We start from the raw sequence: 27,600 nt of genomic DNA, 5'->3' as shown, positions 1-27,600 counted from the left end.
CCAGCGGACGTCAAAAGGTAAATAGCCAAGGATAGACCGACAGGAGCCCCTGGGCCAAACGGCATTCCATCGATGCTGTACAAATCAGACGTGGAATTCTGGAGCATAGTGATAACACCAATATTCAACAACATAAAGAACACCCGGACTCTACCTGAATCCTGGCGCGGGTCAATAATCAGCCCAATCTTTAAACATGACAACAAGAAACATCCAAATAATTATCGGCTCATTGCACTCATATATGTGGAGGCTAAGTATTTTGCAGGAGCCATACTGGAGGACCGGACGTTATGGGCATCTGAAAACTCAATAATTCAGATCAACCAAACAGGGTTCTGCAGGGGCCAAGGGACCACAACCAACATCATGGCACTGACCCTGCTGATGCAAGCAGCAAAAGAGATTACAAATCCCCTATTTCTCTCCTTTATTGATTACACTGCTGCATTCTACCACGTGGATCGCAACAAACTCTGGCAGAAATTGGACAACTGGGGAATACCCAAACATCTCCTAGACGTGCTGATTTTACTCCACTCAAACACCTGGAATAAAGTAAAACTAGGAGTGGGCACACACTTCTCTAAACCCATTCCAACAACAAAAGGGTTAAAACAGGGTTGCGTGCTAGTACCAATTTTATTCAACCTCTTTCCAGCTGATCTGCCATGGGAACTTGATAAATGCCTCTGCCACGCACCGAAACTAGGGAAAATCCCACTGTCACATCTGCTGTATGCGGATGACTTGGTGCTGATAAGCCGGACACCAATAGGCCTCCAGCACCTTCTAAATGTAGCCTACTCCTTTTCAGAAAGGAATGCCCTGCAAATAAACTTCAAAAAATGTAAGGTCATGGCAGTGAATTACATAAAAAACAAGCATTTACAATGCAACGGTTTCGCCTTTGGAGAAGTTAGAGCTATTGGCATTGTAAATGACAAAATTTGTATTTATGTGTTAGTTTTGAAAACAGATAAATAAATGGCATTGTCATTTACATTGCCAATAGCTTAATCTCTCGCAAATGTGAGAACTATTGTACCCTACGGACGAGCTCAGCAGACAGCAATTAGATTGGCGAGGGAAGCCCTCGCGCCAGGGGATGCTAATCAAATCTAACGCATTTTAGCTGCTCACGCGAGTGAGATAGGAGTTAAATAATCCTCGGTGCAGCTCAATAAGATACCAACCAGAGGGACACAAAGCAAAACATGCTGGCTAACCGGATTAAACAGGACTTGGATACTAGGCCAATTAAGCACAACCAAAAAAAACTTATAAGGTGAATGTACCATCGCAGTAACGAGTTAATAAGCATTTCACGGACTCGTACTAACGTCGAACAACGTAAAATACAGTCTGCAGAAGCGCTTATAAAAGTAAATGTCCCTCTTCTACGCAGACCTATGGCGCACCTCATAAAACAAACTGCTAGATGTTTACTGAAGCGTCGGAAGACACATCTGTTGTTAGAAGACATACTTATATGCTGTGCAATTAATTCATGTCTTATGCTATTTAAAAAAAGACGAGAGCAATCAAATCACGTTACCGTTTTAGTTCACGTTTCAACGCGCAAACAACTCCACGTCTGCAGTCTAGGCCGTTCGGTTCCCTAAAAATGCGCTTTTAAACCCCACCTTCCCGCCAACGCTCCCGACTCGTAATTAATTGAATTTGTTAGGTTCACCTGTGCTCCCTTTCTTTTGGACACGTGGAGAGCGAAGAGTTTATTAAAAGGGGTAAACAATGCCATCATTTTGCATGAACCGTGTTAAATTTCAGCAACAAAATGCTTACCGTCGCAGTTTGTTTCACCTTTTCACATCAGATTCGTGTTGCTGTGTTGAAGCCGAGCAGCCAAAGGTCACTTGGGATACCTTAATATAGCTTGTATTAGGGTAAACACTGAGTAGCAAGTTAGCGAATCCTATTTGACCCCCGCACAACACACCGAACACAAAACTACACACCCCAGAATGCAAAGTGCTCTTGGTTGAAAACCAGCTCTTGGAGTGAGTGCATGCTAATAGCTCCGATTTGACGGCAGGGTCCCGACTTTTTAAAGGCTAACACTTTTATTTTAGGTGCCTCCCTCCTAAAACCCCCTCAGCTTTAATGCAAGCCAAAGAGTATAATCTATTCCTCCGAGATTTCATTCCTTGTTTATCCCTCTTACCCAGTGATCGAAGTGCATTAGACGAGCTGCTCAAACATAAAACATCAACGGAGACACGGACAGCGGGAGGGGGGGCGGGAATATGCGGCATGACGAAAAAGGGGCGGGACTTAAAAAAAGACACGGAAACGCCCTCGAATCGCGTTTTCACGGGGAAAGCGTGATTGACAGCCTCTGTCTCCCAATGGCTAGCCTCCATTTATGGAGCTAGCCAATGGGAGACAGAGGCGGGACCAAAGCCCCATATCTAGGACATAAGATTTCGCCCTGGGCGGAGCAACTGCTATGCAGTTGCAACGGCCAGGGCGAAACCTAAAAAGGAAATCCCTCTGCTGTCTGCAGTAGAGGGATATAGTGCAGGTGTACAAATTACAGAATGGTTCAGTCAAGAGCAAAGTAGCACTGGTGCTCCTGACGGAACCATTCCATCATGAGCACCAAAAGGGCTACAGCCCACACAGAACCGCAGCCCTGTTCATAGAATTACGCCCGTTTTTGGAAAGTGTCCATTTTACAAAAAAATGTTCTGATAGGGATTAGCTTCTTTAATCTCTGAATGATCGATGCTGCCTTACATGGGACGGCTGAGTGTAGGAAAAGACGGAGTGAAAGTTTGGCACATGTACGTTCCCACCGTCCGCCTGTCAGTATTCAGTTACAGTGAAATAGAGTTGGATTACCCAGGCTTTCCTCCAATTCATGAGTTCACCAACATGGTTTAAAAGCTTGTCACAAGGCACTAGGAAAAATATTTTAAAATAAATTGTTCTCTAATTGTTACTATGCAGCAGACACACACACCAGTGCGGTTCAAGCCAGAAGGAAGGCATGCAGGAGGCGCTGAAATTCTGGATGTTTTCGGTTATAGGCAGGGTGGGAAATGAGTGGGAATCTATTCCTTCTGTGTCCTAACTGATAACAGTTTGAGGTGTAATGCAGCACGCTTTAAATGTGTGCAGGAAAGGAATCGTCTTCAGAAGAAAGCAGGTAAACATTACTTTAAAGGGGTCGGCTGAAAGACAAGGATTATTTTTTTTTTAAAGCTGTCTGAGAAAACCTAGAAACAGCTGTCTGAACGCACACTTTAAATGCATGCAGTCATCTAATAAAGCAAAGAAAATGCTGTTTGATAGCACGCTTTAAATGTTGCGGCCAGGGAAATATAAAGTAAGGTAAATAATAAAGGTTGTGTGTGCAATTAGTAAATTAAAGTAGTTTCTCCCATCAAAGCGACAAGCGGCAGATGAGAATGAGTATTTGGGCCACGGGAGACTGATAAGAGAAAGACATGTGGAATAACAGGAAAAAGAATGTCCAAAACCAATGAAAAGGAGGAAAAGTAAAGTGACAAGCACACCAACCAATAAGAAAGGAAGGCGGAATATAAGTACTTTTTAAGATATATTTAATACAATAGATTTCACAAGCTAAGCGTAAGCTATGTGCAGGGGAAACCTAAAAAGGTGGTTTTGTGAAACAGAGAAGACAGGGTCTGAGTGACAAAAAGGCCTGTGAGAGAGGAGAGCATAAAAGAACAATTGAGAGGAAAGAATATTATTGAGAACAGAGAATGAGAAAAGATGGCGTTTGGTTTGAGACTGTTCGATGGTAAGAAGAGAGGTTGGGAGACAGGAAGGCAGGTGATGTGTAAAACACGTGTGGATGCTATGAGGATTAATTTGCTGTATGAGCAGTGGCATCAGGACTCAGTGACAATAGCAAGAGTGTAGGAAGTGACAACCAAAAGACTTACTGCTGTGTTAGCAGGACAGATGGTGACCTCAACGGAACTTTCAGTATACGGTTGAAGCATCTCTGAGAGCAACAACACTAGTGGAAACAGGAATGAGCGTGACAGCAGCTTAAAGACACAGTATGGCACCTGTATGAAAGTGCTAGCATCACTTACAAATCCACTAAATCATCCATACACTTATCACCATGGACCTCACACAGGCATCAATGTGAAACCTGCAGGTCACTGCTGCCTTAACTGCACACTGTAAGAACCTGGCTTTGTATATACTATATCAAAATGAGGTAGAGTGTGCACAGAGTCCAGTGGAACCCCACAGGTAGGCAGAGGTATAAGTAGATAGCAACTTACTTTCTATTTGTGGTACTGTGGGCGAGCAGTAAGGCTTTATCAGAGGGTAGTATTAATCATTTGTTGTACACACTTAATCAGCAAATGATTGCACACACTCAAAGACTGAACTCAGACCAATTTGTTTTTGTATAAAAATATTATTTAGATATATTTATTTCTTAGAACCAAGCAAGCCTGTCACAGGTAAGTGATTTATACTTTGCAGTAACAATATAGTTTGAATTGTAGTTGTATATAAACTTTGGTTTGGTTACAGTAGAATTACTGGAAATGCAATATCTTAAAATATTGTACAGATACTTTATAATGACTTTTCAATAGCAGGTCATGGATATTACTTTGCAGATTACTTTTCTTATCCCATTCGCTACTCATGACGAGCTCAGCTCGTCATGAGGTATACCTCTCGTGTGCTCATGACGAGCTGAGCTCGTCATGACCACACCCATTTCCATTATGGCCCAGCACCTCAGAGGATATTCTCAAACAGCCAAGGTGTTAAATGATGTAATATACCTGGATACTGCACTGGGGCATTTCATGTAAAAAGGTAAGTAAATGCGTTTTGATATTTGTACCCAGTTGTATAGACTTTTATAGATTTTCCAACTCCACACTATGAAACTTTTTCATGGAAATCAGTAAATGTTATCCTATGGGAGAAAATAGAGTTATTGGTTAACAGGTAAGTACTTTGTTGTGAGAGTTGGTTTCCTGGGGTTAGAGGATGCACTCTCAAAGCACCCTCAGCGGCACTAGGGCGGCCGGGTGAAGACTGCTGAGGCCCAATGTTATCCAAAGGGGGATAGGGGGACTCCAGTTGGTGGCTGCTTAAGAGCAGGCCACAAGGTTGTCGGAGGAAAGTCCTGGAGTTTAGCTGGGGGCAAATGGGGGTTCATGTTAGCACCAAAGGTGCACCCTCAGCGGCATTAGGGTGGCCGGGTGCAGGGTGCTGTTTTATAGTCAGGTGCCACTTTACTCACAATGGGGATTCACCAGTTTGCAAACACACTGCAGGTTCTGGGACGATGGTGTTCTGGGAGCAACCACCACCTTTAGAGGTAAGTTGGGATGCTGGAGGTTGGCTAGACACTATTGGTTGGGCCACCAAAGGCTGTGGGTCGTCGCGTGCAGGGGTGTCTTTTAGAACCGGATCTTCTTACCAGCTCCTGCTCGCGGTTGGGGGGACCTTCCAGATTGAGGCTGCAGGTGTCGGATGGAGGCTTGAGGCAGGTCAGGGATCACTGGTTCTCAGGTCAAGATCACCGGGGAGACCTCTTTGTAGTGTTGGGCCACTCGAACTCGGGCCGTGGGTGATGGGTGCAGAGTGGTGCAGACTCGCTGATTGTGCCTGTTAGTGAACAAATCCGGTGTTTACATGAGAAAAAGTAATTTCCTTGGAAAGCAGGGCAGATCCTCAGGGTTCTTGAGGTTGCTGGCTGCAGGACACACCTGAGTTTCATTTCTGCAGGTTGGAGGTTGGGGCAGACTGGTAGGGCTGGGGAAACGTCAATAGGCGTCCCCCTCTTCGGCACAGCTGTTCGGTCCTGCATCTTCTTTTAGTCGTTTCTTTTCTGAAGAGGCAAAGTTCAGCGGTGCCTCTAAATACTAGATGTAGGGGTATTACAGGTAAGTAAAAGGTTGGGACCAATGGGTCCCTTCCCTGGGGTGGGTACACCACCTATTATGTCACCTTCCAGTGGGAGGAGGTCTTATGCCTCACTCTGGTTGGCTGGGTTCCCCCATCTGCAAGATGGCAGGGACTGATAGTTCTGGTTCACCTCTCCTCCCCCACCTGAGGGGTGGGGTTGGCAAAGGTGGGCACACTTCCCTTTCTCACTTGGTTTTCCCGCTGGTTCTCCCACCCAAAGGGGGGGGGGTCAAAACAGGTGGGGACCAGTTGCTGGAAGCAGCAAAGGGCCTGGGAAAGCTCACAAAGGTGGCAAGACATTGAAGCTCCCCCTTTGTGGACCCTGCCCATCCTGCGGGAGGAGGCTTGTCACCTCGTCCCAGGATGTGCATTGTTTCAGGTCCCCAAGAGCAGCAGGCTCTCAACCCAGGGGTCCAGAAACATGTCTGGGGGTGGCAGCTAGGGAGCAGCCACTCAGCCTGGACACTAGTGTTTTGTCATTTTTCTTGGGGCATCTCTAAGATGCCCTCTGTGTGCATTTTTCATTAAGTACCACACTGGCATCAGTGTGGGTTTAATGTGCTGAGAAGTTGAATACGAAACCAAGTTGTCAGTAAAGCCATTATGGTACCGTGTAGTTCGTAATTTATTTATTTTATTTATTCATTTATGATATTTGTTAAGCGCGCGGCTACCCCCAACGGGGGTGTCCCGGCGCTGCAGACAGCAACGAAGTAGAACCTAAAGTTTAGCAGCTGGAAAATAGAAATGTCTTCAGTTTACATCTGAACTGTGATTCTGATTCAGACAGGCGAAGATTTACTGGAAGGGAATTCCAAATTTTGGAAGTAACCACCGCAAACGCTCTACCATCTTTTCTAGCACGATGGAAGCGGGGGGGAGCAGGAGACGGAGGTGGTTGGATCTAAGAGCTCGTGATGAATGGACTAGCTTCAACCTTCGTCTGAGATACCCCGGACCTTTCCCGTTCAGAGCCCCGAAGGTGAGTACCAGGGCTTTAAACTGGATTCGGGAGGATATAGGCAACCAGTGAATGTCCTTTAAGTGCGGGGAGATGGAATGGAGGTAAGGGACCTTGCAGATCAGCCTGGCCGCAGCATTCTGAACGATCTGCAATCGTTGTAGGAGATAAGCTTTAACTCCCACATAAAGACTGTTAGAATAGTCCAGGTGTGCGGTAATGAGGGCATGGACTATAGTCTTCATAGAGTCCACGGTCAAGTAGGGGGAGATCTTTTTTTATCATCGTAATAACAATCTCCCAGCACCATATACTCTTAATGACAGGACTGTACTTACAATGTATAAGAATTGGCTCAGACACTGTAGGGGTATAGGGCTCATGTACCTGTACCCTGGTATAGTGCACCCAGCTAGAGGGGTGGCTGATCTATGCCAGGGCAGTGGGTTGTAGGCATGGCACACAGGGATGTGTGCTATGTCGACTCTTCACTTTGTTCTGCACCAAAATACCCAGCCTGCAAAGGCAGTGTATGAGTGTAAAGGTACAGGGCCTCTAAGGGTGGCACAATAAGTGCGGCGGCCCTTAGAGGCCTTCCCTGCTCACAGTGCCCTCGGTACCTGTGGTACCATTTTCCAGCGGCTGACCTGTGGCCAGAGAGTGCCAATTGGGTTTGGTCTTCAAAGCAGTTTTAGAGAAAGAACATAGACCCTGGGTACCTGATTGGCAGGGGCCCAGGGCACACTCAGTCAAAGTGCATCAGCAGTTCAATAAAAAGTAGGTGCAACCATGCAGAAAGAGGGACTTTCTCACACACACGCAACATTTAAATGAACTGTGCAAGTGTTTCAGAATATATCCGAAATAGCAAAGCAGAAATGAAGCGCATTCTTTCTAAATTCTGAAGTGTGTTGGAAAGAAATAATTTAATTTGATCAAAACAAATCAATATACTAGGTGATACCGATTCCACACATTATCATTTGTGCATTGTATAGTTTTATTAGTAAAAATGTAATGGTCATTTGAATTGAAAACATGCTGTCTGTAACGGCAGTGCGCTACCACACCATGCATACTCCACTCCACTCTGGTTATGTTATGTGTTTTTGTAAATAGCACCATCCCCCACAAGGGCATCCTAATGGTAGAGGATGTGGCCTAACGGCTTGGCAGTCGGTCGACCTCGATGCTGGGGAACCGGGTTTGAGTTTCAGCGGGGATGCTCAATATTCTGTGATTCTGGGCAAATCACTTTATCTCCCCGTGCCTAACAAAAAAACTAAATGAATGTGTCAGTCGGAAACACAACTGGTGCTTATGTAAAGGGCTCTGATACCTCTGGGTCTAGTTTGGGCTAAATGAAAGAAGAAAAAAAATCCTGGAGTAGCGGTGTGAACCTCGCCCTGCCTATAGTAGGCTGTGTAATTGAAAAGACAGGTCTCAGCTTCTTGCGTAATTCAAGAAGAGAACATCTGAACATGGAGAAAATCTTCTCTAGGGCAGCGACGACGTGTAGGAAGGCAGAGAGTTCACGACTTCTACCACCAGGTACTTTGAGTAGCTATCAATGAGGGCTAGCGTGACCCACCCATCAGGGAAACTCCCAAAGTCCAAGCTCACCTATTCCCATGGCCTTTGGCCGTGTTCTTCTGTGTGGATAGGCGCTGGCCTCTTGTGCCCACTCGTTACTTGACAGGATGGGCACTTCCGGACAGTCTCTTCTACCAAGGTATCCATCCCTGGGAACTAGACTTTTTCCTTCATTTGGGCCTTCATCTTTTCCACTCCTTGGTGATGCGGGGTCCTCTAAGGAGAATGCCTCCTTGGGTGAGGCTTAATTTGTTCCTGACCCTCTACATGTGCATCAGGCTTTTCTTCTCTGGGCTTGACCACGCGTTTGCAGACTGTAGGAACTGACGCAACAGCCCTCGTCGGTGACATCACTGCGGGATTCTTCACTTCCTTCTCCGGTCATGTCTGAGTGTCTTGATTAGAAGTCGGCTGGGTTCGTGGCGCCGGGTCGGTAGATCACGTCCATGTTGTAGTGTTGGAGCCCGATGGCCCGCCTTTCAAGGCGTGGCGGCGGGTGAGGCGCTGACCCTCTGAATAACGGCACCAGGCATTGGTAATCTGTGATAACAGTGAACGGGTGTCCGCATATGTATAAGTGGAGGTGTCTGCAGCCTCAACAGATTGCCAGGGCTTCTCTTCCAATTTGAGAGTATTGTTTCTCAGTCGGGGATAGCTCTTTGCTGGCATACGCTAGGGCGGCCCATCGCTCAAGCTCCTGTTCTTGTGTGAGGACTTCCCCATGGCCTACGGGGCTGACGTCTACAAGTATTTCTGTCCTTTTCGCAGGGTCAAAGTACACCAGCATGGTGTGATTGAGGAGGGCCCTCTTGATGGCTTGGAACGCCGTCTCTTCAGCTGAACCCCACTGCCACATGGCATCTACCCGAGTGAGATTTCCGAGGGGTTCCACAAGGGTGGCTAAGTCTGGAATGAAGTGGCCACAGTACGTGGCCATTCCTAGGAAACTGCATACTTCCACCACTGTAATTGGGGCAGATGAGGTCTTGATGACTTGGGATTTCTGTGGATCGACCTGTATCTCCTCTTGGGTAAACATGTACCAAAGAACACTATCTTTTGTTGGAACAACAGGCACTTCTCTTTGTGCAGGGTGACACCGGGGTCCATGTAATGTTCTTCCGCTGAATTCGAGTGGATGAGGATATCATCACTCATGTTTAAGACACCAGGTAGGACAACCAGGATCTCCTTGATGGGAAACTGGAATATTTCTGCTGCAGATTATATGCCGAAGTTCAGCCGTTTATACCTCCGGAGGCCTAGGTGCATGCTGAAAGTAGTTATGTATCGACTGTCTTTGGCAAGGGCTAGTTGGTGATAGCCTTCATGCAGATCCAGTTTCGAGAACCATCTGGACCTGTTCAGATCTGCCACAATGTCATCCATAGTCGGCGTTATGTGGCGTTCACGCTGAATGGCCTTGTTAGGGAGGCATATGTCAATGCAGATTCTGATCTTCCCCGGTTGGCGAGGCTTTTCTGCAATTACCATGGGTGACAACCACTGCGTGGGCCCAGAAACTTTCTCTATGACTCCTTGATCTTCGAGCTTCTGTAGTTCTTCCTCCACCAGCGGTCGGAGGTGAAAGGGGATCCTCCGGTGTCTTAGGGTTGTTGGCGGGACGGTCGGGTCTGTAGTTGGATGGGAGATCTCTTTATCTTCCCTACCCCTTAAACAGGTCTTCAAACTGGCTCAGCAACTCTTCCATCTGGTCCGCTTGTACTCTTCTGGCAAACATCACCAGACCTAGGTCTTCAGCCTCCTGGTTGATGACATGGATATCGATGGTGATCTCAATGCCTTCTGACCGCACTAGCATGGTTATTTTGCCCCGGAGAGGCAATGGTGAGTCGCTACCATACGCAAAGATCTGGGCCTTTGACGGTCTGAGTTCCGGTTTGGGCCTTAGCTTGTTGTATTGCTGGATCCCCATTACTGTTACAGAGGCTCCAGTGTTGATTACCACAGTGACATCTGACCCTGCAATCTGTACTGTGCAGCGAGGTTGAGGCCATCTCTTGCTCTTCAGGGCTCTGGTGAATGAGACAAAGTACGTCTCTCCTTCGTCTTCCGATGTGGAATTGTTTCCTTGGTAGACAGTCTGCTCCTTCTTCTTCTCTCCCTGCTGTGAGGCTAGAAAAACATGCGATAGTTGGTGGACCATCCTCCTCATTTGTTTGGGTCGGGCACCCTTCCTTGCTCTGTGCCTTCTTTCTGCACTGTGACGCGAAGTGGTTTGCGGTGCCACAGTTGGTGCATGTCCTTCCTTGAGCCGGGCATGACTGTGTGGGAACGTATACTGTAAATAAATTGTATTATCGAAATACCCAGATAGAGAATACTCTTCCCTACAAACTCCTGTTCCTCATGGCCCCTCACAGTATGGATAAGATGAACAAGAACGTAATCAGCATTAATACTGGGTTTATACTAACATAACTCGGTACTTTATTGATGCGCGATTCATTAGCGCTTACATCAAAAAAAATATAATATCGAGCGTGTTTTTCTTTTAAATTAGTCATGAATAAAATCTGAAGTCTCCCGTGAATTCCAAGAAAAACACAATATCGAGCGTGGTTTTCTTTTAAATTAATCATGAATAAAACCTGAAGTCTACCGTGAATTTCAAGAAAATCATATGTAAACTACGGCAGTAGTTCCCTTTGTGGGGCGCATAAAGAAATACGTAAGCGTAGTCTCGCGTTTTTTCGTTGAAAACGCGCGAACCAGAAATGTTTAAATACCATCAAAACACAAGAAGGGCGTATCGACAGAACGGACGAATACGAGTGAAAAAGGAGCAGGGAGGCCGAATACTAAATATAAGGTAAGCGTTTTCACACCGAAATTAATGGGGTAACTTCGACCCTTTGCGCTCTAGTTAACGTTGCCAGCTAGAGGTTAAGCCAAGGAGCTCGAGTTTTAAGATCGTAGGATAACCTTAATAAACAGCTCGGTCACGACGGTATCATTGAAAAAGACGAGCTAAGTTATTAGATTTCCCTTAAGTAACGAAGGGTAGATTAATAGTGGAACGACACCTAGAGATGCGGAGAGGGCGCGTGATGACATACAGGCCCCCCGCTTGTACACGATACTATTAAAACTACAAATATTGTTAAAAGCTTATAGCTACTTTATAACAAACGGCTAATATTTCGTACACATTAATTTTTACCACATCTGGCTGTGTCGGATAAATATACCTGTAAGCAAAAAATGAAAGCGTTGTTACACAAGGGTATTGGCTTAGTTTTTCAAAAGAGGTAAACATAGGTGCTAATAAATTAGGAATCGACCAAAAACCGCTACTGATATATATACATATATGTTTTCCTTAAGGTGGTAATACAAAAAAACCCCCGCCAAGCAGAGTGAAGAAAAGTAATCTGCACCTTGGTTTTAATTACACAACAAAACCGAAAGGCATCCAGCCACGGCTCATACTCCGGACTGATCCCTAAAATTACAGGGTAAGCATTATATAATGGTAAAGGCGAATGAGTAAACTCCGACTCTCCCAATTGTAATCCAAATTGATATGGTCCTTATTCTATGTTTTTTAAGGAATCACATACAAAGGTCCCTCATATCGGTGGCTCCTTTTTCCTCAATGACCAGGAATATCCAGTGTATAGCAAAGGTAATTGACTGACCCTGGAGCACTAGTTTTTTTTTTAAAAAAAAGAACTATTATTCTTTAGACTCTCACATTTACAACAGTATGAGCATATAGGATGGTGTTTATTGTTTCAGACACGAAAAGACACTTTACCCGTCCATCACTATTTGTGTACCTGAAGTCCTATGATATACTAAGGACTGCTACCTCAAATTAATAAAAGAGGAAGACGTCTCTCATTTCAAAAGAGTACGCCCTGTTAGAGTAAGTATAAAAGTGTCTATATTTAGAAATATTATAAACTGAAATAGTCTTGGACTATCCCTGGGTGTATTGTTAACTTAGAAACATGTCACCTGGAAGCATATAATGCTTTTTGTTCTGCTTAGCTCAAGAGATCACGCTGCCACTTTCCCATGTACCCTGTTACCCCATGCAAAATAATTTTCCCCATGACACAATGCCTTCCTTTAATACGTTAATCAACTGTCAAATGTGTGTAAAAAAACAGAAAACATTTTTTTAAAGAGAGATGGAGATAACGTTGTTTTTTTAAGATAATTATTGTTGTTAATATTGTGTTTCTTTACTGTATAGAACCCTGTCCTGATGAAGGTGTCATCATAGAAACCGAAACGCTGCGTCGACAACTTGTTTTTAATAGCGATTTGCTTTTTTAAATTATCTGTTCATGTATGAATTGTGTGTGCACCATTGACCCATTGGTAGGGTGTAGACAAAAACCGTAAACATTCTGTTTTTTACACTTTTTTGCACTGTGGTACTGTATTTTATATTTGTCTTTGTATATTTTAAAATAAATTGTGTATAACTCTGATTTTATTGTTGGCTTATTATGTATTAATGTCTGGAGTGGATATAAATGCAAAGATCTCTTGAGCTATGGTAGTATAGTTGTGGATAATTGTATCCTTGTCTTATAGGCAATAGTAGGGACTGTTCTGATTTCCTGTTTCTTCTTTCTCCTCGTCCCGTCATTGGATATGTGAGGAGACCTCCCTTTCTATTTTTTTCAGGGTGTTCCTCATACCCACAGTATCCACAGTGGTTCGTTGGGGCCTGCTGCTGGCAATTTCGTGGTCTGTAGGCCCTGTCTCTTGTTCTGACTGCGTCAGTCCTTTCCGCTTTGACAACAACGCTCTTTTCCGCCCCACGCACCAGCGCATGTCCATTTGTTCCACCCGTGCCGGCGAAAGGCCGTGAGACTCCGCTAGTACGAGGATGTCATTCATCTGTATGTTTGGCTGCCAGAGTATGAGGCCTTTCAGGACTTTGCTGCGTATTCCAAGAATCAGCTGGGCTCTGATTTCTTCCGTGGCTCGATCCCCCACAAGGTGAGTATCAGCTAGTTCTCTGAGCCGCACGTGAATAGCATCTACCAACTCACCCTCTCTTTGCTTTCCTTGTCTCAGTTTGAAATGTTCTAAGTCAGGGTTCATTTGGGGGTTAAAGTGAGCATTAAGGGAAGCGACAGCAGCAGCGTAGTCCTCGGGGGCCCTGTGTTCGGTAGATGCTTGAACAGTAGATAGATCTCTTCTCCGCATAATGGAGCAGCAGCGAGCATTTTACTGCCAACTCACTGAACGGGGACAGGACACCCGAGGGGGGGTGGTGTGGAGTTGCTGGTGCAGGGGCTTGGACGGCGTTGTCCTGATCCCCCCTGATGATAGACGTGGGCACCGATGTGCGGACTGGCGAAAATGGTGTCTACTCGCCGTGGGCCTTGGTGCGCAGGTGGTGGTGCGAGGGCACCAGCCATCGTGTGGGCCTGCGTGTGCTTGGTCGTAGGGCACGTGGTCAGATCGGCTTGCGTCAGTATGTGTGTTTGTGTCTTACCCCGTGGCGTGTTAGGCTCGCCGTGGTGGCGTCATGCCGATCGCCTGACCGGCGGATGCTGTGGCGGGGAAGTGCTGCCGCGCTCTGCTGCTTCCTGGCAGCTGCTGTGCAGGAAATGAGGTGTGGTAGGGTCCACCGAGGTGTTGCCCAGCAGGGCAGGAGCCTGCATGCGTTGCTCCGCTCCTCGTCGCCAATGTGGTGATTGCGGGGGGCACCCTCCCGTAGTGTGGCGCGCTGTGGGCCTTGCTGTGCTCCAAAATTAACACTCAAACACACCGTATACTGGTTAGGCGTGGACTGCCTGCAAAGCTCCGCCCATCTTTATTTATATGCTCGCTCACGCCAGCCGGCGAGAGCGCAGGGTCGCGAAGGTCTTCCAGCGTACGCCAGCAACAGTCACTAGCGCGCTGTCAATTTCATAAACTTTATTCGACAATTAAGTCATAAAAGCAGAACATAAAATACACATTTCCCAATATATAAAATACCGTTAAAATGTATACAATAAATATTTAAAAAGAGATTAAACTACAATGGACTTTTGTCGAATGTCGAATATACTTAAATTCATAGAATCCATAAAACTCATCATATATACAGTCCAGGGTGATATTACACAAAGCTCAATTAACTGATACATACCCTATATTTACAGCTAAATTAGGTAGATGGATATTAGATTCTCATTTCACTGCCGTAATTGTTTTGCCCGAATTACCCATGCCCATTGTAAAAACTTGGCCACAGCTATAGCAATTGGGGGGCTGGGGTCTGTACATAGTATTCTTAATGCCTCTTCATGTCTGTGGGTGCCAATCATTTTACAAATAGGTTTCACCCACATTGATCAAGAAGCAACATAAAGGGGACAAAAAAAGAGAAGATGACTTATAGACTCTTGTTCGTCCGTGCACCTAGGGCATTTATCATTGTCGTTTTCTCCTGCCCATTTGGCTGTAAATGACCTTGTTGGAAGGGAGCCTACTCTAAGTTGGAAATAGAGTTTACGGTCATACTGCTTCTCTATGGCATCCCAATATAATTCCAGCTTCGGTTGAGCCTTAAATTCCAGAAAAAGACCTGTTAGATGTAAAGAAAGACCCTTTATACATGCTTTTAGATTAACCATCTCCCAATACTTTGCCTTCAGAATTTATTTAGAGGGGAATACAGCATTTGCAGGGTCGTCCCAGAGTTCCCCCATTCCCAGGCTGAATAACAAGGACCTAATGGCCTTCAGCCAGTGTATTTTGTGGGAGGGATCTTTGGCAATTATTTCCTTTAGACCCCCCGAATAATGCTGTAATTCTTCTGTGGTCCATATCCTACGCCAATAAAGTAGCGGACGTAGGGAAGAAAGATCTTGGACAGATTTTTTTCCAAGATCCCACATTAATGGTGTCAGCGGGGTACTTAGGGGAACGCTAGTGGCTTTTCTCAAAAATTCGTTTTCCGCTAGCATCAAATTTCTTAGATTTTCAAACCCCCAATGTTCTGCTCCGTAAAGGGCCAAACTTAGCACCTTCATTCCGTATATCTCTAATAATAAGCTAATGGGTTTTGATACTGAGGAGTTAAACCTTTTGAGAAGAATACCTGCCTGCTGGTGATGTTTTAGCACTGCTAGGTCTAATTGGCTAGTCCATCCCAGATCTCTCTGGAGGGTGACCCCCAGATAAGTAAAGGCATCAACCTGCTCTAGCGGGGATTTATTCATATATATCTTCCCTCTAAAGGGTTTAGCAGACCCAAGGGGCTTACGGTCAGTAAGGACCATAAACTTTGTTTTCGCTGTATTTATTTCAAGGCCCCGGTCCGAGCAAAAAACTTCAAAGCGCCTTAAGGCACATTGTAGCCCACTTGGCGTTTATGAGATTATCAAGGTGTCGTCCGCGAACATGAGGATCGGGACTCCCTCACCAGACATCGCAGGGGCATCGGTCGGGACCAAGGAGAGGAAATCCGCCACCCCGTTCACAAAGAGCGAGAACAAGGTAGGCGCCATAACGCAACCTTGCCTCACTCCCCGCTCAACAGGGAAGGGTTCCGTAACCTCTCCCTGGCGTCCCCACCGAACCCGAGCGAATGTGTCCTCATGTAAGCGAACGATTAGGCTCAACAACTCAAGGGCCATCCCTAGCTCCTCCAGGACTCGCCACAATTTGTTACGGGGAACCAGGTCAAAAGCCGCCCTTAGATCAACAAAAACGGCATATAGGGTACCTTTCTCCAAAACCACAATGCGCCAATATAGGATAATGAACCGGAAGACCTGATCTATAGTACTGGTCTTGGTTCTAAAGCCAGCCTGGAGGTGACTCAAGATGTTATCATCATCCATCCAGGTCTGGATTTTCCCCAATACCAGCCGGCCCATGATTTTTTGGATGGAGTCAATCAGGCTGATAGGCCTATAATTGCCTGCTGACGACTTGTCCCCTTTTTTATAAACAGGCACTATTTCAGCACCTTTCCACGAGTGTGGAATTTCCATCCCTTGAGCTATGGCATTTGCCAGGTACATAATATAAAACCCCCATCTATTTTTATCATTTAGGAATAGGTCGGAGGGGACACAATCCATACCTGGAGCGCGTCCCTTGGTCACTAAATCTAACGCCCTATCTACTTCTCTTACAGTGAAGGCGGCCTCATTGTAAAAAATATGGACATAAGTCCCCTCGCTATTGCCAGCTTCACTACTAGCGTATTGCGGCTTAAAGTAATCTACCAATGCGCTTTGAGCAACATTATTTTGAGGGCTCTCCCGATGCCCACCCCTGTCCCATTTAAAAAGATTCCCAAAAATGTTTGGATTCTTGGACTCGCATGCCGCTTTAAGGACCTGCCACCTACTCTCTTCCCATACTTTTTTAGCAACGAACTGTTTATGCCTATAATTTGCTCGAGCCACCTTTATTTCGCTAAAATCTTTAGTTTTTAATGCTTGGCCCAGCTCCCCCCTAGCTTGACGGCATGAGCCATCATACCAACTCTCCACTTTTCGAGTTTGGGCTCTGTTACCTTGACTAGGTTTACAGAAGTAAGTTTTCAATTTGGTGAAGAAATTATCATGGGCATCCATAAAAGGTTTATACAAGGACCCATGCGTTATAACCACCTCCATAGTTGCTAGCACACCTTCCAAACCTAACTCAATATCAGTCATGATATTCTGGTGCTCTACAACTTGACACCACTTAAGGTGGCGCTCATCATTTGTTATTACTAAGTCAGGCGGAATAGATCCCCTGGACATTTCGTCCGCTTTATGTAAACCCAGGTTGAACACCGCGGTCAAGGGGTTGTGGTCACTCTCGATGCGGGCCATTACCTCCATATCAAGAAGAGTGTACCACAACTTAAGGGGAACAAGTAAGTAATCGATATTACTTGCCCTAACACCATTATCAAAAGTTTCCTTACCCATCCTGTCCGACAATGTTCGGCCATTAGCAGCCCTCAACTGGTTCCCCATGCAGAGGCCCTTCAACTGAATTGCAGCCTCTGTCCATTTTCTTATAGGTTTAATGTCCAGTTGAGGGACTCCCCACCTACAATCCTCATCCTCTGTTAGGTGCATGTCATCGAGACCAAATGGCTCGAAAGTGGTATTAAAATCTCCTGCTATTAATGGCAATACATTTGTGGGGGTGGCCTGAAGCAATGTTTCCAGAGCTGTTACGACATCGGATTTCCTACCACCTGGTAGGCCCCTGGCATAAACAATAAAAATATCGATTTTCAAGTTCAAAGGAAAGCTAAACCGAACAGCAAGAATATCACTACTTGTCACAGGGAGTAGTTGGGTGTAACACTTAAGGCTCTGCCTAACCCATACCACTAGTCCACCCATAGGACGACCTGGTTGTTTTTTGACCGCAGGGACAAAAAAATTAAAATAACACACTTTAAACAAAGGTTCAACCGCCCAAGTCTCCTGTAAAAGACAAATATCAAGTTTGTCAATAAATTCCATCCAAGCGGGTGAATTAAGTTTAGGCCCCAAACCCGCCACATTCCATGAAATAAAGGATGTCTGGCATACTGACCCATCAGATCTAAAAGCAAATTCTCCCGACACAGGAGATACACTAGGGGCTTGGTATGCAATATTCTGCTTTGCTAATGGACACTCTCTTTTAACCACCTCTACATTACCTAGACATGTGTTGTTTTGCCTGCAGCCACCATTCCCTTCGTACCTACTTCCCTGCCCTCCTTTCTACATCTTCCCCATTTCCTGAGGCTATACAATTCAAGACGGGACTTTCGGACACATACCGTCAGTCGCAATCCCCCAGCCCCGACAAACCCTCAAATCTATTGAACAGCCTTATGTTCCCCAAGGGGCAAGAATTAAGTGCCTCTCCCAGTGAAAAAGTATCCCTCTCAATGGAAACGGGGGGCCATAAAAATAAGATAGGGGGAGTGCTTGTATCCCAGGGGACCGGTTGTTTTGAGGCCAGTTGCAGATGTGATTAACACACCTCCAGTCTCTGAAGTTAATAATGACACAATCCCCCGCCGCCGACTTACAACTCCTTCCTAACCAATTCACCCTCCTGGCAAACAAAATTTCTGCATGTATATTAGTCGGCAGTGGTCGATACTTATTAAGCCAGAAGGTGCCCTTATTTTTAAGATCAACATATGACTCCCGCTTCTCCTGGGCCAATGAGGGAACCCCCACCAGGACTACCACAAAGGGGGCTGATTCAGGAGGGAGATCAATGTTAGGTAAGGTGGCTACACTGTGTGCCATAGGCATCGAAGACAATTTCTGCTGTGTGGCTACCGGTCTGCTCCCAGCTACCTGGTGCGTCTTATTGCCCACAGCTATATTCCCAGCCTCTGCCAAAGTAGGAGGCGGGAGAACCACGGTAGACACCATGGTGGCTGACTGAGTAGAACTGTCCCCCTCATTACAGCACCAACAATACTAGATTCGGTTGAACTTTGGGCTATAGTTGTTTTCTGCAGGCCGATTGGTGCACTGGACCGGGATCCCACCTGCTTCTGGACTGATGCAAGCGAAACTTCGAGGCACACCAGTCTATTTTCAATAGAGTCCAGCCGATCATATATTGGATGACATATCTTCTTGAAAGTGCCCTCCAGTCTTTTCCAAAACAATGGACCCAAGTCGAAGTGTGCTTCCTCCCCCACAGATACTTGGTGACCACTATGCCCTTCTTTGGCAAGTGATACAGTCCGAGTAGGGCTAATAAATGACGTAACCACAGGATCCTCAGTGGATGCAACTTTTTTGGCAATTTTTGCTTTCCTCCCCCCAGCTTGCATTGGTGCCCCAGGGCGTTTTCTTTTTGCTAGCGCCCCCCCCCACCCCCTCCTGCTGAGCAAATCTATATTTTGCATGGCAAGCTGAACGAGTTTTAATATTAGGGGAGGGGACTCTTCTTGCAACACTGTGAGAGGCCATACTATACTATACATACTATGGTAGTTCGCACTTGTTTCGAGGATGATCACTGGTTGTGGTGATAAACTTCTCTCCTCCACTCCTGAAGGATGTAGCATACCCTGGGAATCAGCCTGTTGATGTAAAGGCGATCTAGCCCTTGCCAGATTTCCCAGAGAAGATCTCTTATCAAAGGGAGTGTCCAGGGATAGTCTCTTTTCTGTGAGTTCAATATCCTTGGCCAAGGCTGACGATACCCTGATAAGAAAGTTATCCAGTGTGCCCAATAATGTACCTCCAGTGGACTTCCTGCCATTTAAACCTGCATTCGGTGAGGTAGCCATGCTTGCTGAGGTGGGGTTACTACTTTACACTCTTAACTTGCAGGATATATCACACCAAGACTTTATTATGAATCACTGACCTTGGGTGGCTGGAACGGATGTTAGTGGGGTTGCCCGTCCCGTCCTTACCCGGTCTTAAACCGGCCCGCCCTTGGCCCGGGCTTCGCCCGGGGCTGGTCCCGTTAAATGCTCTTCCTGGCGCGATATTGCGGCGTCAGTTACGCTGCGCCGCTGGGGCTGCTGGGTAGTGTAGTCCCAGCGTGGCTGCGGCGGCTTCTGTGGCATTTTGTTCCTGCGGCAGTGGAAGAAACAGTGTCCCTGCTCCTTCCTTGCTGCCCAAATTGACTCTTGGCAGAGGCGGCAAACTCCAAGAACTCCCCCGCTCCACCGAGGGCTATCCCGTTAAATGCGCCTCCTGGCGCGATGTTGCGGCGTCAGTTACGCCGCGCCGCTGGGGCTGCTGGGAAGTGTAGTCCCAGCGTGGCTGCGGCGGCTTCTGTGGCGTTTTGTTCCTGCGGCAGGGGAACAAAAAGTGTCCCCGCTCCTTCCTTGCTGCCCAAATTGACTCTTGGCAGTGGCGGCAAACTCCAAGAACTCCCCACTAGCGCGCTGTCACATGTACCTCGCCTTGCAGCCGGTTTCTGTGCGCTAGGCAGTCTGTAACTGTAATGCAGATGTTACTTTGCACATGTTTGCTGAAAGAAATAGAAGTGAGGGAGTCCCTCCCTCACTTCTAGCACTGCAGCAATAAATTAACACCTACTTTTCCCATAGGAGATTGTTCCGAATTGTTTTCTATTTTTACCCCATGAAAGCATGTCTTCTTTAGCTTCTAAATCGGTTTGTTGATGGTTATTTTGTAGCCACGTTTGAAAAAAATTCAAGGAGGTTTCTGAACTATTGCAGCCATTTTAGCCTCAGTGATGTAACGACCGACCGCTATCGAGAACTGCCTCCCTCGGAGCTGGAAGGGAAATTATTTCTCTTTCAATAATGAGAGCCACGACCCTGAAATTACCATATTATTTTTGAAGCGGGCAGTCACTGGCAGCCTCGAGAAAACAAACGAGTCGGTTTCAAGTGACTACAAAGAGAAACAACCTCTTACACAACGCCCCAACACCGCCCCACCCCCTTTCCAGCAGTAAAACGTTCACGTGGGGGCGGAGCTTTCAGGCGGTTCCATGGTGTAATGGTTAGCACTCTGGACTCTGAATCCAGCGATCCGAGTTCAAATCTCGGTGGGACCTGAAGTTTTTATTTGTTCATTAATCAATAACTTGCACTTTACCCGACTTCAGTGTTGAAAATAATCAGTAAATTTGCCTTGAAAAACAAATTTGTACTTTTGTAAAAGCACCCCATCCGGCGCTTTCACTTTAATGGCGGCCCCGTACTTTATCCTGACAGCGCAGCATGAGGCGCTTTTTTAAAAATAAAAACACACATTGCAATGCAATATCTCAGACTCACGTAAATGCGAGTCCTGTTGAAATGCAAATGCTTCTGTTGATTGTTTTAGGTTTCAGACGCATGCAGTGAAGCGTAGTGGATTAGTTAACCGATTCCAGTAAATTGTGCTGGGTCTTCACTCTTAAACTCATTAGGGCTGAAACGTGATGGATGAACCGGTTCACGTAAACGCCGCCATTTCAAACGTTAAGCACCACGGCATGGGTGTTTTTGAAGATTGTTTATACTTGTTCTATACCTTTTTTATGAACATCGAATGGGTTGTCGCCCATCGTTCATCGAGAACGGTATTTTAGCATAATGGTCATCGATGATTGTAAGCAGCCCCAGTGGCCTAATGGATAAGGCACTGGCCTCCTAAGCCAGGGATTGTGGGTTCGAGTCCCATCTGGGGTGGACAGAGATGGAACATTTTGCAGTTTCTCCGGTTTTGTCAGGATCTTCGCTCTCAACAACATTAGACTGTAAGGTGGGGTGTAGGGGAAATCAAACATAAATCTAGGGGTCCAATTGCACAATATGACACCAGAAAACGCATGATCAATCCTTGCTTCTCCGCTTCACCAAATAGTGTGCTTTTCAGCAATTGTTTTATTTCACTTTCCCTCCTTTTTCTTCATGATCACTTATAAAATTACCATGAAAAACACGAGTTCAAGATGTGCCCTGTACGAAACCAACTCCAGTGTATGATTTTAGAAACTATAATGTTGTCTATGCCTAATGGCCACTTAGGCACCCCAAAGAGTGCGTATAACAAATGACTTGCCTCTTAGTTTACTATTGCTATTGTTGTCAGTGTGGGTGGAAGATGTTAGAAACATATAAATTAAAAACAAATAACTTCTCTATGCACTGAAGTAATTTGATGTATGAAGGTGAAATGGTTCTTCCTGTTAATTAAATACACTTTTAGAATTTTGAAGCGAATTTATCATATTTTCATAGGTTTGATGAAATAGGTCTTTAAAAATGAGTGTTCCTAAAGTTAATTGGTGCAGGACATTTAGGGGAGGATTTATGATGACAGTCATCCTGCTCCGCTGCTCCGCCACCCATGGTGCGCCACATTTACAATGCGGCGCACCATGGGGCAAAAACGGCACAGATGCGTGACGCATCTGTGCCGTAAAGGTGGCGCATTGCTGGAGCTGCGTCGCAAGCGCGACGCAGCTCCAGCAAGGCTCGGGGGTGCTCCATCTGCACAATGCTACGTCAAGACGCAGGGTTTTGACGCAGCATTGTCCTGAAAGTGACTGAGTGAAATCTCATAGATTTCACTCAGCCACTTTTAGGAGGCGTTCCTGCGCAGGAACGCCCACCCTGCGCCGGAACGCCCACAAGCGGCGCAGGGCTTTACAACGTGACGCATCTCCTAGATGCGTCACGTTGTAAATAGGGCGCATTATTTGCGCCGCCGTTGCGTCAAATAAAGTGACGCACCGGCGGCGCAAGACCTTCATAAATCTGCCCCTTAGTCACTTCCTTTCTATAACTTCAATTAACCTGGAAACAAACGCTTGACCATTTATTTAACAACTTTATAATGTTAGGTCTGATTCGAGTTAACAGTACCCTAGTGCTGCTGTTGAGCTGGGGGCCTCATCTAAAGGCCAGGAGGGCCACATGCGGCCCCTAAGCCGTACTTGAGTATCACTGAATAACAGTTCCGTTATAAGCTCATGGAACTCAGAGGTGACTTGCAGTGCCCTTTTAATGTACAACAGATGGTATTTTATTTCTTATTATACATTTGAATGCTATCTCCCTTCACACAAAGCATTTAAATCCTTAGGGGCTTATTTATGAGCCCTTGCGTCACTTTTGCGCCACCGGTCAGTCACTTTTTGTGACGCACCAGCGGCGTAAAAAATGCGCCATGTTGTGTCATATTTACAATTTGCATTTAGGTAGATGCGTCACATTGTAAACCCCCTGCGCCACATTTTACATGCCCCAGGTATAAGGTATGCAGGGTGGGCGTTCCGATGCAAGTAAGCCTCGTAAAAGTGACGCAGTGAAATCTATGAGATTTCACTGCACCACTTCTAGGACGCAAATGCATCAATATCTTATGCCTGCCTCACAGCAGGCGTAAGACTGACGCAGGCACATTTGAAATGGGACTGTGAAATGGCCCATTGATGGAGTTGCGTCACTTTTGTGACATACTCCAGCAATGCGTCATTGTTGCGCCTAAAGATACATCAGAAATACTGACGTATCTGTAACTCCTTGCAAAGTGATGCGTCATACTGTAAGTATGACGCATCCAGCATTTCGCAAGGGCGGCGCAATGAAAAGTGACGCATCGCTGTTTTCACGCAGCGATGAGTCACCTTTCATAAATGAGGCCCTTAATGTCTTGCTGTTTCATATGAAAGACTATGGTTGCAGGCATGAAGAATGAAAGCAAAATATGTGGTGTAGAATTATACATTCCCACAGGGAGGGGTGGGGGGGTTCACATGGTGGTGCTTTTGTTATAGGGGGCCGATATGGCAGCTATGCTGCGAAACTGGGCCAGTAACAAAAACGGACCTCCTAGTGGTCCAAAATCAGCCCCCACCCTGGCGGCCCACCGGGGCAAACGCCTGGTGCCCGGTACCGCCATCCAGCCCTGCTCACATACCGTGTAATAATTTGTTGCAAAAAAAATTGCAGTTTTACTAAAAAAAATGCTATTTAGACAGGCAAATAAAGTCTATCTTTCTAGTAATGATCTACAGCATGCAAAAACGAAACCGGTTGCCATACGTATCTCCTTTCTGTTAAGCACTGATCATTTTAGAAAAACATATCAGAAGAAGAAAAAGCCAGTTCTCAGTTATGTTGTTTGAACCACAGCTGCAGTTCTGCTCCTTGACCTGCCTTCATCTTTGCTGCTGGCTCCAGCAGGAGGCTTTATAAAGTCACAACACAACTCTAGTTACTATAGCCGTATACCGTCTATTAAAGGCCTGCTCCAGCGTTAAAGGCCCGAGCCAGAGGCGAGGGACTTTAACAAGGGAGCGGGACTTTAATAGTCGGTATAGGCCAGCTACGAAGGGCTATAAGGCTATTAGAACATTCCGACACTGGAGAGGAAAATGTTCTAACAAACTAAATAAAGGCCTCTTGGAGTTCAAGGGGTTTTAAATCCCCTCAGGCACCGAGAGGTCTTTGTGAGAACAACATTGGAATGTTGCTTTGAGGTCCATTACCGGCCCGTAGAAGCACGGAGCAGTCCATTGTATTCAATGGAATGCTCCACATTCCAATGTTCTAAAAGAGTTTAGCAGCTGCATCATATGGTTATCACAAGTAACTGGATACTTCACCATTCCACTGATATAAGGACATTAGAGATGGGGGTTTATACAGAGATTAATGTCTCTGATAGTATTGAAAACTTATTCCAAAGATCATAAGTGGAATCATGACTACAGGCTGCAGAGTGGTTGATGTCTCTGGTCTACTGCACTGACATTGTAGCCAGGGATTGTGGGTTTGAGTCTCATCTGGGGGGCAGATCTTCACTTTTTGATGTTGCCTTTTAATTTTACAAAGCAAAAACCAGCAGATGCAGTTGCTGCTTTATATACATTTTGCTGGTCTCTCAAATTGGCCTCTTTAAAAAATTGAGGAGAACGGGGTTTGAACTAACCCTGGGCATAGTACGCGTAATCGCGCTACGCGAAGCTACGCAAAGGCGTTCTTTCACTACGTGAGCTTTGCGTAGCTTCGCGAGCGTGCGTAGTAGCTTGCTGGACCCGTTCGCGAGCCGTTTTTCTTGCTCGGGAGCGCGTTGTGCGTGTTCGGGGCGCTGTCTGCGTGTTCGGGGGATTGTAGCGTGCGACTTTACCCATGTGGTGGACTATGGGCGCGGCCATCTTGTTTTTTCAATTGTCCCGCCCGCTCGCGTCCCCTATTTCCTCTTCCGGGTCGTGTATAACGTGTTTGCGTGGTGCACGTCTTGTTCGGGAACACAACTACTTGTTCACGCTGACAAAGTGCGTGTTCGCATGAAATCGCGCGCGAACTTACCCACGTGGTCGCGATGGGTGCGGCCATCTTGTTTTTCACACTCTATGCTATGGTTCTGGGCCTAGTTTTCTATCCACCTTTTATCTGTGCAATCTTTACCTATTTTCACAGTTTTTCTTACTTTTATTACTTATTATCTATCTCTCTCTGTCCCTAACTTTATATTTTGCATTTTATTTCTACTTTTCCATCTTTTTTTAACTTTTCTACTGTTTTATTTTACTTCTTTATTTAAGCTCCTACTTTTTCCCCCTTTCTTTTTTCCTTTTGTTCTAACTTTTCTTTTCCACCTCCACCTCCACCCCAGAACCATGGCAAAGGGGAGCAGCAGAACCGGCTCGAAGGGCAAGGCGCCTGCGCCCAAGAGCCGGCAGCCTTGCAGCAGAATGCGACCTGCAGGGGCGCATGCCCGGAATCGTTTTGGGGAGGCGGAGGTGGCTGCCCTGTTTTTTTTCATCCAGCGCCACCTCCCCTTGACCTTGGCAGCAGGCAGCAGTCCAGGCTCCAGTTACCTCCCAGAGAAGCATCACCGCCGGTGGGCGAAGGTGCGCCGGGCAGTCTACCGTCGCTCGGATATCTGGCGCACCCACCAGCAGCTGGCCCAACGGTTGGCAGGTATTCTGGACAGGGAACAGGACCTGTTGGAGCTGCTAGGTGTCGAGGTCATGGGGCTTTGTGAGTAGCTAGTAATATTAATAATTTAATATATAATATAGTAGTAAGTATTGTGTATAATTCTTGGACGAATAAGTAACACGATTACTGGTGCGCTTAGTTACATTGCAGATCAATTCCGTCTCATAATCTTCTGTTATTGCATGACACAGGTGCTGCTCGCCACTTCTCTTACTGGTTTGTAACTTTGCGCTAGCTTGGGCTGGTGATTATTGATGTTAGAGTTTTTAGAGAAATGAAAGTAGTTAATGTTATTGCTGGAGTCTAGTCCTTACATTGTCCTTTAGTGAAATAGTGGTGGATGGATAGTATTAGTTCATATTTTTTTAACGGTCTGCATGACGCCTCCTCTGTCACTGAATGCTTAGTTCTTACTTATCCCACACCTCCATAGAACCGGTTTGAAGTTTGTTTACTGAGTGGTAGGCTTAGCAGCAATAGCATGGTCACGTCAGTCAGTAGCAGTTCATATGACGCAAGCAACCAACAATTCCGTGTATGCACAAATTTATGCATGTGTCGTACATCTCATCTATGCATGTTTGCGGGCAAAAATAAAATGGAAATGCCGACTTACTGAACAATTGGCCCATCTGGATTCTGGAATAGGTGGTGTAGGTCAGGTGGTACTGGCTTCGTTAGTATGTTCTGCAATCAGAATGTTTATGGAACATTTGATTAGTGTTCTATAAGTAGACGGTCTGTGAATCCTGCAAGCCAGTAGTCATTTATACTTCGAAGTCAATTTTATTGGAATTGTTGTTTCCTAAAATGTTTGAGAGGATTTTTGAATGATGTCTTTGTTTCACAGCACTTAATGTTTCTCTTTCTTTATTATTTCTTACATGATCAGCACCACCCAGGGGCAAGAAGACGGGTCCGAGTTGGTGGGACAACCACAAGAGGAGCGCTCCGCTACCGAGGATCCTGCTGCTGGCCCCAGTAAGTCCTACAGTGCTTATATTATTAACAATTATATTTCCCTAACTTTTTAACGCACCTTATTTTTTCCAACCTATTAAGCCTCCTTCCTAATTCAATGTTAGCAAAACCTTCTTTGGTCTTAAATTTATTTTCCAAATTTTGGGTATCCGATGCCATCCCTGACTTTCAGTTCCTTCAAACTGCCTCTGCCCTATGACTCTCTGTGCTACTACTATTAGACTGTGTGTAGCTAAGCTTGCCCTGTTGGCCACTCTTTAGTTAAGGTATTCTTTTGAATAAAGCTGTGATAGAATAGCTGTAGCCCCTGGGTCCACTCCTGTCTTTTGCGTTGTCCTCTGTAATCTCTAGTCTTTGTCAATTCCCACCAACAAAATACACAACCAGATGTTTGCCTACTAATTTTTGTTCGGTTAGTATACTACTACTACTGTTATGGTTATTATTCTCTGCACATGCACATACAGAACTATGCACAAGAAAATAGGATGTTGATGTTGGTGATAGGGATGTTGGACCTTACTTACACCTTACACCCTAGTCACAGAACTCAGTCAGAAGAACCCACAATCCAATGACCGTCTACCTACGTAAGTGTCTCAGTCATAGTCATTTGTCCCACTCCCGACCCCCACACGAAGATAGTTAGATATATATACCCAGTGATTTTATTACACAACCCAAAACAGAAGAACACCCTTTCGCTCACTCACTCGTTTCAGTCCACAACACC

General features: G+C 45.8%; 1 long non-coding RNA gene and 2 other non-coding genes across 6 annotated transcripts in view; 2 read left to right on the top strand and 1 right to left on the bottom strand.

Moving 5' to 3' along the window:
* Positions 1-20,106, bottom strand: part of LOC144807895 (uncharacterized) — a 267,320-nt gene extending 247,214 nt beyond the window's left edge. For 3 of the 4 annotated variants that reach the window (XR_013606507.1, XR_013606509.1, XR_013606508.1), the window contains exon 1: positions 19,832-19,846. This is a non-coding gene — a long non-coding RNA (uncharacterized LOC144807895). Of the gene's footprint in view, positions 1-19,831 lie in introns of all 4 variants that reach the window. The other variant, XR_013606506.1, reaches the window with a different exon arrangement.
* An 823-nt stretch (positions 20,107-20,929) lies between these two features.
* TRNAQ-CUG (transfer RNA glutamine (anticodon CUG)) lies at positions 20,930-21,001 on the top strand. The gene has a single exon. It is a non-coding gene; the product is annotated as a tRNA-Gln (tRNA).
* Positions 21,002-21,547: 546 nt separating this feature from the next.
* Positions 21,548-21,620, top strand: TRNAR-CCU (transfer RNA arginine (anticodon CCU)). Its single transcript has one exon. It is a non-coding gene; the product is annotated as a tRNA-Arg (tRNA).
* The last annotated feature ends 5,980 nt before the right edge of the window (positions 21,621-27,600 follow it).

Source organism: Lissotriton helveticus, chromosome 1_2, assembly GCF_964261635.1.
Source record: "Lissotriton helveticus chromosome 1_2, aLisHel1.1, whole genome shotgun sequence".
NCBI classification, from domain to species: domain Eukaryota; kingdom Metazoa; phylum Chordata; class Amphibia; order Caudata; family Salamandridae; genus Lissotriton; species Lissotriton helveticus.
Note: the sequence above shows the minus strand (reverse complement) of the source record. Positions and strands in the feature narration are given on the sequence as shown.